The 13,959-nt window shown below is 41.4% G+C and overlaps 1 protein-coding gene across 6 annotated transcripts in view; it reads right to left on the minus strand.

The window, feature by feature from the left end:
* The window catches only part of DYSF (dysferlin), a 396,353-nt gene that overhangs the window by 260,113 nt on the left and 122,281 nt on the right, over positions 1-13,959 (minus strand). The window lies entirely within an intron of this gene.

Here is a 13,959-nt window from a genome sequence, read left to right on the forward strand (position 1 = left end):
CACTTTCTTGATGTTGTAAATATATAGGGAGCTGGCAAGGTCATCTAGCGCCCAGGACAAAGATGGCACCCCCCCTCCCCCAAATATGTCAGCAAAAATCCCCTCCCACCCCCTCCCCCACCATCCCCTCCCCTCCCAATTAAAATCAAGCACTAATCTGTACACTTATTCCCAAGCAAAAATTCCCTTTGAAAGCCAAAATTCTCCCCCAAAAAATCCCCCTCCCGAATCCCAGCTCAAATCCTCTCCCTCCCCAAATTCCCCCTTCTAGCATAAACCCCCCCCCCCCCCCAAATTTGAGCTCCTAGTACAAATCCCCCTCCCTCCAATCATCCCTACTAGCACAAATCTCCCCCTTCCAAACACCCCTTCCTAACACAAATCCCCCCTCCTAATATTATTTCTCCCTCTAAAATCCCCCCTCCTAGCACAAATCCTCTTCCCCTCACCCCCACTCCCAACACAAATCATCTCCCTCCCCAAATGCCCCTTCTAGTATAACCCCCTTCCCCCCAAAAAAAAATGTTTGCTCCTAGCACAAATCCCCTTCCCCAATCATCCCTTCCTAAGACAAATCCCCCCTCCTAGTATGATTTCTCCTTTCAAAATCCCCCCTCCTAGCACAAATCCTCTTCCCCCCATCCCCCACTCCCAACACAAATCGTCTCCCTGCTCAAATGCCCCCTTCTAGTATAACTCCCCCCCAAAAGAAATGTAAGCTCCTAGCATAAATCCCCCTCCCCCCAATCATCCCTACTAGCACAAGCCCCCCCCCCCCACAAATACACCCAAATCCCCCTTCCTAACACAAATCCCCCCTCCTAGTATGATTTCTCCCTCCAAAATTCCCCTCTCCTAGCACAAATCCTCTTCCCCCACCCCCCCTATCAACACAAACCCTCTCAAATCACCCCAACTAACACATCCCCCCAAATCACCTCCCTCTTAAATGTTTCCTTCTAGAACAAATTGTGTACCAATGCCACTCCCAAAATTTCTCCTCCCAGTACAACCCCCCCCCATTTCCCATCCTAGCACATATCCCCCCCCAAACCCTCCTCCTAACACTAACCCCCCCCCCCAAATTTCTACTCTTAGCACAAATCCTCCCCCTCCCAAATCCCCCCCCTCCTAGTACAATTTCTCCCTCCAAAATTCCCCCTCCTAGCACAAATTCTCTTCTCTCCCCCCCTCCTAGCACAAATACTCTCATCCCCAGCACAAGTGTTTGTTACTCAGAATCTGCTGTCACTACTCCTGCCAGCTTGTAGGTAGGAACCCTCCACACAGTAAGCCCCGCCCCCACCACCACCATGTCACATGATACCACAGCGCCCAGGGCAGCCGACCCTCTTGCCCACCCCTTGTCCCAGCCCTGATAAGGGAGCTTTCTGGATAAAAAGAAGCCACCAATGTACCAGTCAGGTGGAAATGCAAATGATACCCTTCAGATTCTGAAATTTGACCAAAATTGGAATGGCTGTCTATAGCACTTCATATTAAGAGGCCAATTTATTTCTTAACCATGGAAATAAAGGAGTTTCAAATTCTGACATCTAATGACACCGATGATGTATAGAGCTAAGATGTATCCTCTTTCTTTCGTCCATTGAATGCACCATCTCCCAATCAATGACCGTGGAGTAGCATACATGAAATGAGAGTGGGGGAAAGTCATAATGACTTTTGTCTATACATGTACCAAGTCAGTATTCAGCATGTATTAGCATGAACTATCAATGGCAGCCTTTATGCATTCAACAATAAAAGATTTCCATTAAAGTGATTGTATATTATTTATTTATCTGTTGGTTGGTCTGTTTAATTATTGTGGCCATGACTAAAAAAAAATATATATATAGTTTTAATATTTTTTACTTTTGTTAGTCAGGTAAATATAAATAAATGCATATTTAGATTCTGCATTCTTCTTTTTCACCAGCAGGTGGTACTATAACTCCCTTTTTTACATTTCCCAGTCTCTCTGTTTGTTGTAAAGCCCCATTGTTTACACACTTTGTGAACTTTATCAAATTCAGGTACACAAAGTCGGCATGGTGTGCAGCCATTCGGAGCATCTCTTCATTTCTATAGAATGGCCAGACTAGCGCCCTTAGAGAGTGGCAGGGCGGTGAATGCACCAGGGAAGCACAAGCAGTGGTGTATTTAGGTTTTGTGCTGTCCTAGGCAACACATAAATCGCCCCCCACCCCTGCAGAGATAGCCTGACATTGACGAGGAACACCCCTGCCCTCCTCAGAAGAGCCTTCCACTACCACAGCCCCCCATACACCAGCCACCATCCGCCACAGTGAGGCAGAGAGAGACACTTGCCTGCACAGTCCAGATATCCCTGGGAACAAAAATGGGGTAATTCATACACCATCATGAAACCCACAGTCTCTCTCGGAACCCACCAGGTCCCCATGCCGCATGTGTCCCTTCCTCCATCCCTTCTTCCAAGGGGAAGTGTTGCCCCCCCCCTGAAAAATGCCACCCTAGGCAAATGCCTTGTTTGCCTTGTGGTAAATACACCCCTGAGCACAAGTGCTTAAAGCAGTGTAAATCTTCCCATTGTTTACACACAGAAGTGACTGACACATCAACAGCGACTCCTCCCTCATCAGACAGCTCTGTCTGAAATTTCAAAGACAGAAGGCAGGCTTATACTGCTGGGCAGTCTCGCTGGCTAACCCACAGTGCTCAGGGAATCCTGTGTCATGCATTGAAAACTCATGTGTAAAATAAGGATTGGATACAAGCCTATAAAACATATAGAACAGAAGTTTAAAAATGTATAAACGCTAAAAAAAAACCAAAAAATTGTGATGTACCGATATATTATTGGCAGAAAATAGGGTTATGGGCATTTTGCTGCTAAAAAAAAAGGTGATGATAATTGACTTCAATGCAAAATTGCGTCCCATTGATGTCAATGCAAAATCACGTCCCATTGACTTAAATGCAAAACCGCGTCTCATTGCCGTCAGTACAAAATCACGTCCCATTGACTTCAATGCAAAACCTCGTCCCTTTGACTTCCATACAAGATTGTGTCCCATTGACTTCAATGCAAAAACGCCCCCTAATTAAGTTTTTTAATTTTATCTATACATTTCATTTTATTTTCTGTGCAATTTTTTGTGTGTTATTTTCAATAAAAGCTATTTTACATTATTGGATTGTATTTTTTAAATTAATACAGTAGTCGTTTAAATTCATGATATTAATGAAAAAGTCGAAAATAATATAATTATGTATAAAAAAAATTTTTTTAACAAAACTGTCCATTTCGGTTTCGATTTTCGGCATCCTGAATTTTCAGTTTGTTTCGGTCCAGAATTTTCATTTCGGTGCACCACTACAAAAAAACTAAAATACTTGGGGGGAGGTTCACTAAACCTAGTGCACTCAGAATCTGGTGCAGCTGTGCATGGTAACCAATCAGCTTCTAACTTCAGTTTGTTCAATTAAGCTTTGACAATAAAACCTGGAAGCTGATTGGTTTCTATGCAGAGCTGCATAAAAGTGTGTAACCTTTTATAAATAAAGTAGAGAGCTTTTTGATAGCACCTCATATGGAGCTTCTATGGCAGCTCTGATCAGGCTGGGTTCACCTACAGGCAGGGGCAGACTGACAGCTCATGGGGCCCCTGTGTCCTTGCCCAAACTCAAAATAGCCTATGAAAAAGGTACCAGGGGCATCGCATGGGGCCCCCTACTGACCCCGGACCCTCGGGCAGTGCCCGAATTTCCAGATGGTCAGTCCGCCCCTGTCTACAGGTGTGACTGAGCATAGCCGAGTTTTCCTGCATTCTTTCTGTGCTCCCGCGTGTCAGGTCATTCATTTCAATGGGCTGCCCTACATGCAAGAAACTCAGAAAAGAGGTACCTAATTCTTTTCCAAAAATGCGCTTCACCAAACTACATTCTGTTTCCATGTGCGTTTGTAGATTAACTATTAATGACACCGACATGCGTCTGCTAAACAATTTCTACTCCCAATGGCCACAGTCCGGCCCCCCTAAAGTCTGAAGCCCAATAAACTGACCCTTTGTTCAGAAAGTTTGGAGCTCCCAGCTATAGGCTGACCTACGCTCAACAAATGTGCCAAAGTAGCTTGTAGCGTTTTGGGTGTTGAGCTTCACACATTTTGATGCGTTTGTCAAGCGTTTTCTTTTGCATATAAAAACACGCGTCTGCTTGTTGCGTTGAGGGTTCCATTAACAATCAATGGCCCTGAAGCGCAACATGTGTTTTTCACATGTTTTCTGAAAGCACGCAGAAATGCAGGCATTTGTGGGCATTCAGGAAATGCCTAGATGTGAATGGGGCCTAAGCCTAGTGCAGGTGTGGAATGTTCCGCAGCACCATCTGATTCCATGTGGTGCAATTTTTAAAAGGAGTTTGGGACTTCTTTCCCTGCGTTTTCTGCGGGTAGAGCAGCCTATTAAAATGAATGGGCTGCCCAACTCGCAGATTGCAGCCCACACAAGTGTGAACCGAAGCTAACACTCTCTTCTGGGCAGCACAGTGGCTAAATGGTCAGCACTTCCACCTGGCAGTACTAGGGTTGCTGGTTCAAATCCCAACCATGGTACCACCTGCCTGGAGTTTGTATGTTCTCCATGTGCCTGTATGGGTGTCCTCCAGGTACTCCGGTTTCCTCCAGCACACCAAAGACATGCTGGTAGATTAATTGACTTCTGTCTAAATTGTCCCTAGTATGTGTATGTATGAATGTAAGCTAGAGACCTTAGATTGTACACCCCTTGAGGGTTAGGGACTGATGTGAATGTACAATATATATGTAAATTGAAGGCACTATATAAGAACCTATAATAATAAATATGCATGCACACCCACATGGAAGAAAAATATGCTTCTCAAATATATTGACATACAGTTGCAAGAAAAAGAATGTGAACCCCTTGGGATTACGTGGAGTTTTGCATGAATTGGGCATAAAATGTGCTCTGAACGTCATCCAAGTCACAACAATAGAAGAACACAGTCTGCTGAACATAATACTACACAAACATTAGATGTTGCCATGGTTTAATTGCACATAACATGTAAACATTCACAGTGCAGGGAGGAAAAAGTATGTGAAGCCCTAGCTTAATGACTTCTCCCAGAGCTAATTGGAGCCAGGAGTGAGCCAACCTTGACTCCAATCAGTGTGATGATGTTGGATGTGTTGCTGACAGCTGTCCTGCCCTTAAAAAACACACACCTGTTTTGGGTTTACTGGTTTCAAGAAGCACTGTCTGATGTGAACCATGCCTCGCAGAAAAGAGCTCTCAGAAGACCTACGATCAAGAATTGTTGACTTGCATGAAGCTGGAAAGGGTTACAAAAGTATCTCCTTGAGCCTTGATGTTCATGTGTCCACGGTAAGACAGACTGTCTACAAATGGAGAAAGTTTAGCACTGTTGTTACTCTCCCTAGGCGTGGTCGTCCTGTAAAAATGACTGCAAGAGCACAGCGCAGAATGCTGCATGAGGTAAAGAAGAATCCCAGAGTGTCAGCTAAAGACCTACAGAAATCTCTGGCACATGCTAACATTTTTGTTGACACATTTACAATAAGGAAAACATTAAACAAGAATGGAGTACATGGGAGGACACCACGGAGGAAGCCATTGCTGTCCAAAAAGAAGATTGCAGCACGTTTGAAGTTTGCAAAAGAGCACCTGGATGTTCCACAGCACTACTGGCAAAATATACTGTGGACAGATGAAACCAAGATTGAGTTGTTTGGGAAGAACACACAACACTATGTGTGGAGAAAAAAAGGCACAGCACACCAACATCAAAACCTCATCCCCACTGTGAAACATGGCGGAGGGAGCATCATGGTTTGGGGCTCCTTTGCTGCCTCAGGGTCTGGATGGATTGTTGTCATTGATGGGAAAATGAATTCCAGAGTTTTTCAAGACATTTTGCAGGAAAACGTACGACCATCTGTCCGCCAACTGCAGCTCTGCAGAGGATGGGTGATGCAACAGGACAATGACCCAAAGCATACAAGTCATTCAACAAAACAATGGCTGCAACAGCACAGAATACACCTTCTGGAGTGGCCCAGTCAGAGTCCTGACCTCAACCCCATTGAAATGCTGTGGCATGACCTTAAGAGAGCGATTCACACCAGACATCCCAACAATATTGCTACACTGAAACAGTTTTGTGAAGAGGAGTGGTCCAAAATGACTCCAGATCGTTGTGCAGGTCTGATCTGCAACTACAGGAAATGTCTGGTTGAGGTTATTGCTGCCAAAGGAGGGTCAACCAGTTATTAAGTCAGAAGGTTCACATACTTTTTCCTCCCTGCACTGTGAATGTTTACATGTTATGTGCAATTAAACCAAGGCAACATCTAATGTTTGTGTAGTATTATGTTCAGCAGACTGTGTTCTTCTATTGTTGTGACTTAGATGACGTTCAGAGCACATTTTATGCTCAATTCATGCAAAACTCCACGGAATCCCAAGGGGTTCACATACTTTTTCTTGCAACTGTATATTTGAAATACTACATGTTTGGCCATATTTCAATAAATAAATATATATATATATACTGTATATACAGTGAGGAACAGAAGTATTTGAACCCCCTGCGATTTTGCAAGTTCTCCCATTTAGAAATCATGGAGGGGTCTGACATTCACATTGTAGGTGCATTCCCACTCTGAGAGACAGAATTAAAAAAAAAATGCAGGAAATCACATTGTATGATTTTTAAAGAATTTATTTGTCTTGCACTGCTGAACATAAGTATTTGAACACCTAAGAAACAGCAAGAATTATGGCTCTCAAAGACCTGTTACTGTGCCTTTAAAAAGTCCACCTCTACTCCACTCATTAATCTAACTTAGTAGCACCTGTCTGAGCTCTTTAAAGACACCTGTCCACCCCACAGTCAGTCAGACGCCAACTACTACCATGGGCAAGAGCAAAGAGCTGTCAAAAGACACCAGAGACAAAATTGTGGACCTCCACAAGGCTGGAAAGGGCTACAGGGCAATTGCCAAGCAGCTTGGTGAAAATAGATCAACTGTTGGAGCAATTGTTAGAAAATGGAAGAGGCAAAAGACGACTGTCAGTCTCCCTCGGACTGGGGCTCCATGCAAGATCTCACCTCGTGGGGTATCACTGATGATAAGAAAGGTGAGGAATCAGCCCAGAACTACAAGGGAGGAGCTGGTCAATGACATGAAGAGAGCTGGGACCACAGTTTCAAAGGTCACTGTCGGTAGAACACTACGCCGTCATGGTTTCAAATCATGCATTGCACGGAAGGTTCCCCTGCTCAAGTCATCACATGTTCAGGCCCGTCTGAAGTTTGCCAATGACCATCTGGATGATCCAGAGGAGGCATGGGAGAAAGTCATGTGGTCAGATGAGACCAAAGTAGAACTTTTTGGTCTAAACTTCACTCGTCGTGTTTGGAGGAAAAAGAAGGATGAGTTGCATCCCAAGAACACCATCCCTACTGTGAAGCATGGGGGTGGTAACATCATGCTTTGGGGGTGCTTTTCTGCGAAGGGGACAGGACGACTGCACTGTATTAAGGAGAGGATGAATGGGGCCATTTATTGTGAGATTTTGAGCAACAACCTCCTTCCCTCAGTCAGAGCATTGAAGATGGGTCGTGGCTGGGTCTTCCAACATGACAACGACCCGAAGCACACAGCCAGGATAACCAAGGAGTGGCTCCCTAAGAAGCATATCAAGGTTCTGGAGTGGACTAGCCAGTCTCCAGACCTAAATCCAATAGAACATCTTTGGAGGGAGCTGAAACTCCGTGTTGCTCAGCGACAGCCCCGAAACCTGACAGATCTAGAGGAGATCTGTGTGGAGGAGTGGGCCAAAATCCCTGTTGCAGTGCAAACCTGGTCAGGAACTACAGGACACGTTTGACCTCTGTAATTGCAAACAAAGGCTTCTGTACCAAATATTAACACTGATTTTCTTAGGTGTTCAAATACTTATGTTCAGCAGTGCAAGACAAATACATTCTTTAAAAACCATACAATGTGATTTCCTGATTTTTTTTTTAATTCTGTCTCTCAGAGTGGGAATGCACCTACAATGTGAATTTCAGACCCCTCCATGATTTCTAAGTGGGAGAACTTGCAAAATCGCAGGGTGTTCAAATACTTCTGTTCCTCACTGTAAATATATATATATATATATATATATATATATATATATACACACATTATACATACTGCATGTTGACATGAATTTTTTATATATTGCAAAATTAATGAAAAATATTTTGAAAAATATATTTTTTTAAATATATTCTTCATATTTTTTTAACATATGAAAAGTCATTTTAACATATATTTTTACATATATCTGTAAATGCATTCCAAAAATGTAGATTTGTATTTTTAAAGACATACAGTATATTTGAAAATGTATTTTTAAAAATATTTTTCATATATTTTGTAATAAAATTGGGTTTCAACATACAGCATATATATTTATTGAAATATATTGAATACGGCCAAAATTGTAGTATTTCAAATATATGTCAATTTTTTAAATATATTTCAAATATATTTTTCTTCCATACGGGCAGGTAAACAGCAGTGTACAGAAGCATTGGCGTTTACGGGAGTACATACAGCCATTCACCTGTATGGTGGGCTGTACACAACGCCTGCATCTCCCCAACCATTCTGTTCAGAGTATAAAATGGAAGAATAAAATAAAAGCTATAAATGATTTACCCTGCTGGTCCCATGATTATAAGTCAATTTAGATTGTAAGCTCCACGAGCCGGGCCCTCCTATTCCTTCTGTACTGAAAGTATTGTAATTGTACTGTCTCCCTTATATTGTAAAGAGCTGCGCAAACTGTTGGCGCCATAAATCCCGTATAATAATAATAATTATGGCTTTTATTTTATTTCATTTATTTATATATCAGTTACAATGCTACTGAATGAGACAGCGCTCTCACTAGGTCCTTTCAAGGGATGTCACATGATATTACCACAAAGGTCTAAGAAATGCAAAATTTCAGTAAAATAACACACTAAAGTTCATTTTAGGGCACAAAAACGCAATAAACGACCCAGCTTTTTGACCTGGTGTGACAATGTTGCTCCTCCGTGGATACAGTACAATGAGAGTTGTCACCCCAGTACTGGAAATCTGCTATTGGCAGGATCATTAGGAGGAAATAAAGGAGAAAAAAAACTGATAGAGCCAGAACCGGCGATCTGTAATATATGACTATTTTTTTTTTACATTTTGGATTTAGATACGCTCTAAAGAAGATCTAAAACCAAAACCTTTCTTTCTAGTCTCAGAAAGTTTTGCCTGTTTCCTTATAAGGAGATTTCCCTTCACTTCCTGTGCTGAAAACACAACAGGAAGTGGAAGAAAATCTCTGGAAATCTCCTGTTAGACAGTTGTCACCAGAACAGGGGTTCCGTTTGGAAGATTTCCTGTTACGGTGACAACGGTAAAATCTTAAATGGCCCATCACTTCCTGTGGTCACCAGGACACAACCTGGCAAAACCTGAAATAGAGAGTGTGGTCTGTGCTAAACGGCTTCTGACGTTCACGGTGAGCTCTGCAATGGTTAACTGATGGTTGCTAGGTAACAGGGCCGCCATTGGAGCTCTGAATCTGTGTGCAGAGAAGAGGACAAGGACACTCCTCACCGATATCTGAGCAGGGAGGGGGGACATCCGAAAATATTAAAGGACGTCCCCGGGGAAATATTTTATCCTCTTCCCCAATTCCCTTTACTCACCTAAAACAACCGGTAGGGGACGCACCAATCCAGAGCCTTCTCTATTCCTCTGTTTACAGTTGGGGGTCCTTCTTCAGGTATCCATGCCACTGCCTGCCTGAGAGGACACTTGAAGCAGAATTAAACTCCATAAAAAAAAAAAAAAAAAGCTGACATGCCACAATTTTCAGGAAAGGAAACTCTAGCTTGACACCTAGCATTTGTGTGAACGCGCAATTTTGCGCACTACACACGTAGGGCAGCCCATTCTGTTCAACGGACTGCCCTACGTGTGGCAAATTGCTCGAAAGTAGCTCAGATAGCTTTTTTGGGCTTTCAACTTCGCATGCTATTTAACCGCACAATTTGGAACTTTTGTTGCATGCAAAAAGCTGGGTTCACATCTATGCAGGTTGCGGTTCATGTTTTTCTAGTTTATTTTGTGGTGCGTTTTGCGTTCTTGAACCTTTTTTTTGTTTTGTTTTTTACTAAGGGTCCATTCACACTAGGACAATTCAAATCCCTGCGATTCTGCCAACAATTTATTTAAAAATGTGCTGTAAAAATGTGAAAAGGCCCACCCGTGTGTTCAGGTGCCATTCATTTCAATAGCACCTGATAACACGGGACTTTTTGACGCGATTTTGGTGCTTTTTTCCGTCCGATAAACGTGCAACAATTGCAGAAATAAATTAGTGGGACGTGCGACACCCAAAAAGGGTTCTGGAACCGGTTTTTGAGCGCCGCGCGTCCTGCTAATTCGTTTGCCCAAGATTGGAAATGCCCAGGGGCAGACTGACAACTCATGGGGCCCCCGGGCAATAGGGGATCATGGGGCCCCTGTGTCCTTGCCCAAACTCAAAAAAGCCTATGAAAAAGGTACCAGGGGCATCTCATGGGGCCCCCTACTGACCCCGGGCCCTCGGGCAGTGCCCGAGTTTCCAAATGGTCAGTCCGCCCCTGGAAACGCCCTTGTGTGAATGGAGCCTCTCCTAAATTGTAAGCTCCAAGGATCAGGCCCTCCTATACCTCTTGTATTGAACTGTATTGTCTCCTGTTATATTGTAAAGTGCTGAGCAAACTGTTGGCGCTATATAAATCCTGTATAATAATAATTATAATATAAATCCTGTATAATAATAATTATAATATAAATCCTGTATAATAATAATAATAATTATAATATAAATCCTGTATAATAATAATAATTATAATATAAATCCTGTATAATAATAATAATTATAATATAAATCCTGTATTATAATAATAATAATTATAATATAAATCCTGTATTATAATAATAATAATTGTAATATAAATCCTGTATAATAATAATAATTGTAATATAAATCCTGTATTATAATAATAATAATTATAATATAAATCCTGTATTATAATAATAATAATTGTAATATAAATCCTGTATAATAATAATAATTGTAATATAAATCCTGTATTATTATAATAATAATAATAATAGGAAAGTATGACAGATCCGTTCATGTCGTGTGACTTTGATGCGACTTTACACTCTCTGGCACTCAAGTGGCATCAAAATTGCATCAAAGTCCCAGTGAAATCTGAATAAGTGTGACCCTGGGGTCAGAGCACACATTTGTTTGCCCCATTAGGGGTACCATTAACAATGACTGGCACCCCAAGCGTGCTTTTGCATACATTCACAAAACGCCCAGGTGTAAATGGCACCTAGGGTCTGTTGCACGCGGAAAGTCTAAAAATGCCACATTTTTAGGCAGTCAGGCATTTTTTTTTAACCAGTTTGGATGCAGAGCAACTTAAATTTTTCGCATACGTGTAAAAATCTTAATTTTCGGCAATAAAATAACTTAAACGCCCAAAACATTATAAATGCAGTGAAGTCGCACGATTTCAAAGTTGGATGACATACCGATTTCAAGTGCGATTTGCAAGACATCCGATACACGTCTATGAAACTCGCACCAAAAGTAAAAAAACTCTCAATTGGTTTCAAAGAAAAAAAATAAAGCTGCTAGAATGGCCCAGCCAATCACCTGACTTGAATTCAATAGAAAATCTATGGAAAGAACTAAAGATCAGAGTTCATAGAAGAGGCCCACGGAACAGTCAAGATTTGAAGACTGGAAGAATGAGCCAAAATCACACCAGAGCAATGCATGCGACTAGTTTCTCCATACAGGAGGTGTCTTGAAGCTGTCATTACCAACAAAGGATTTTGTACCAAGTATTAAATAAATTTCAGTTAGTGTGTTCAATACTTTTTCCCTGTGTCATTCCATTTTATTACACATAACTTAATTTCTGAACGTATTTGTTTTGGTTTCTTTGTATGTATGGATTGCATGGGTTGCTACCGGCATATGGTAGAAATATATTTACTAAGAAAAATGGTGATGTGCTCAATACTTCTTTTACCTATTGTATTTACAAACCTGTGCTTTTCCCATAAATGCCTGCGTTACTTCAATGTCTTCCTTGCCCACATATTATTATCATATTGTGACTACAAGCAAGTTTGTAGAGATAATTGCTGGTTTCTGTTTGTCTAGTCAGCCTTTGGAATGAAGAACTGATTGTGATATTGTTATTCTTGGCTTCATGTCAATGATAATTATGGTCATTACATAAGTTGACTATATGAATATCACCCTCACCACTGTTCATTATGAAGATGCTGAGGATATTTAATATCTTTTATGGTTTTCCTTTGGGGTTATTTTTTGTTATAGGGTAGAATTTCTAAAACGTATTATCCCAGAGGAACCCCTACAATAGTTTTCAGATCTCAGCGAACCCTTACTGAAACCAATTCATTGGAGGTCAATGGGAAAAATGCCTTTACCATTGGTAGTCAGTAGAAAGATTGAAACCCTTACACTGGAGGTCACATTGCCGCCCTTACAGACAGCTAAAAAGATCATTTTTAACATTCTACCAGCCAAGTGGAGTTGGTACTGGAACTATTCAGGCCATCAAATGGGAGGTCAATCAGACACAGCTCAAGGAACCCTTAGCAACCTCTGGAGGAACCCTGGAATGGCTGGTATAAAGTGTCTTTTGAAAATGCGTATCTTTTTGGAGGTATGGAAAATGTTGAATAATACCATGTATGAGGGAATGTTTTCATTAACGAATTTGATAGTTAGGAGACCTGTAATCCATTAAACATCTAACAATGGGTGGCATGGTGAACCTGATGGATGGATCCATCAAAACGTCCAGAAACTGCAAAATGACATATGCACAGCATTAAGATACAAATGTCAAATTTATCAGTTATTAATAAAATACGAAGTGCATGATGCATCAGCTGACCTCATAGGATTGGGAGGATTTTGAAGAGATCTAGATATCGGCCATCATAGGTTCTGAGGACAAATTACTACAACTAAACTGTATTACCAAATCTTCTATATCCTTCTGAGACTCTATAACTCAAAGCTCCATCACAGTAAAAGAAGCAGATCTATATGTCCTGTGCTTCTGACCTTATGCATCAATTCTAGGTTCAAATTAATTGTTTTGTTGAATCTGTGTTGGATCTACCTAACCCTAGTTGTCCCAAAATGTATGGTTTTGCTTTAGTAAATGGCCTACAACTCCTTTCCCAATCCAAGCAGTTATTAAGCGTGCTGTATTTTTATGCCAAACATCTATGCAGGCCATCAGATGGGAGGTCAATCACACACAACTTATAGAACACTTAGCAACCTCTAGAGGAACCCTGGAATGGCTGCTTTAGAGTGTCTTTTGAGAATGCGTATTGTTTTGGGGTATGGAAAATTTGGAATAATACTATGTATGAGGGAATTTTTTTGTTGGTGGATTTTATAGTTAAGAGGTCCAAAATCCATTGCAGTTATTACAGCCTTAGAGTAGACATGGGCAGTGTGGTGAACCTGATGGACTGTGCCATCAAAAAGTCTAGAAATGCCAAAATGACTTCAGAACAACATTAAGATCCAAAATGGCACATTCATTAGAACTAAAGTACAAAGTGCATGTTGCCCCAGCTGACATTGTAGAATTGGGAGGATTTTGAAGAGCCCTACATGTCCACTGTCATCAATTCTGAGGACAAAATACTTCAACTCAAACTGTATTACCAAATCTACTACACCCTTCTGAGACTCTATAACTCCATGCCCTGAGGTTCTCTCATTACATGCATCAATTCTGGGTTCAAATGAATTGTTTTGC

Source organism: Staurois parvus, unplaced genomic scaffold (assembly GCF_062004578.1).
Source record: "Staurois parvus isolate SC_StPar_1 unplaced genomic scaffold, SC_StPar_1.0 ptg000675l, whole genome shotgun sequence".
NCBI lineage: Eukaryota > Metazoa > Chordata > Amphibia > Anura > Ranidae > Staurois > Staurois parvus.